Genomic DNA, 1,218 nt, shown 5'->3' on the forward strand with positions numbered 1-1,218 from the left:
CCATGCCCATAATTTTATTTTGCTATCCATGTATTGGTGAGAATCATGTACAAGCCTCCAGAACATCTCTTTTGATTCCAAGATTCATATCTAGCAGCTTGTTGAGCATCTATATCAATGTTTTGTTCCAGTATCGGACGTGAAGTTGGGGCCTCACATTATCACTCGGCTTGCTTTTTAGCTGGCTTTATACCATATGAGTCACATCTCCTGTCCAGCATTTTGCTGGTCCACTGTGATAGAGTGTCACATACTTTACCGCTTGGGCTGTCTTAGAACCTCAATTCTCCATTTGTCAGCATCCTTAGTAGCTAGAATTATAGGTGTGAGCCATTGGCACCTATATTTGATGCTTTCTAATTACCTCATAGAAATCTCAATACTTCCCATGTTCTATTTCCTTGTATTTCCCAGCAACGTTCCTGTTTATTTGTGTTGATAGTCTCAGTTGTTTCAGCCAAAATTAATGTTTTGTTCTCTGCTGGAGGTAAAACCCAGTGCTTGTACAAGCCAGGGAAATACTCTACCACTAAGCTATTTCCTCACCCCTAAATTAAGTTTTATGTTAGATTTCTCCATGTCACCACTCTAATGCTCAATCAAGAATCAATCAACATATCCTGGGATTTCCATGAACCAAATACTTTGAGTCTGTTTATTCATGTTATCTTTATGGATGTTGTCCTAATTCAGATTACTAATACTCCCTTGATTAATTCCAACAACTCCTATTTTGCCCTCCTCTAATCAGTTATAGTTAATAACTAAATTTGACTCAAAATACAAAGGGATTAAATTGATATGTAAGGCCCTGCTTTACCTCCTTTATTTTCTAATGTATCCAAGCATTTGTATTTTCATTCTTTCAGGATAGGCTTTTCTTTTTCTTTGTGTAGCTAACTTCTAATCACACTCATGTCTCATGCATTGTATTTTAGAAGACCTGTTTTATTTCCTCGTATTTAGGTAAGCCATCTCAACTCTGTGCTCTTACAGTTTATTATGCCTTTACCCTTTGACTTCTTTGATTTCATAAATACTTACTGGGTAAAGTTCATATGTTACAGAAATAGAATAGAGACCAAGTCGCAATAGAGAAAAGTAGCAATCATAAAGTACAATGCAAGGTGTTGCAGTGCTATAAAAATTGTAGATCAAAGCTCGTTTTGGACATGACAACTTGTACTTCTCATTGTTGCAACAGGTCCACCTGTATCC

Source organism: Dipodomys ordii, unplaced genomic scaffold (genome assembly GCF_000151885.1).
Source record: "Dipodomys ordii isolate 6190 unplaced genomic scaffold, Dord_2.0 Scaffold22, whole genome shotgun sequence".
Classification (NCBI taxonomy): Eukaryota; Metazoa; Chordata; class Mammalia; order Rodentia; family Heteromyidae; genus Dipodomys; species Dipodomys ordii.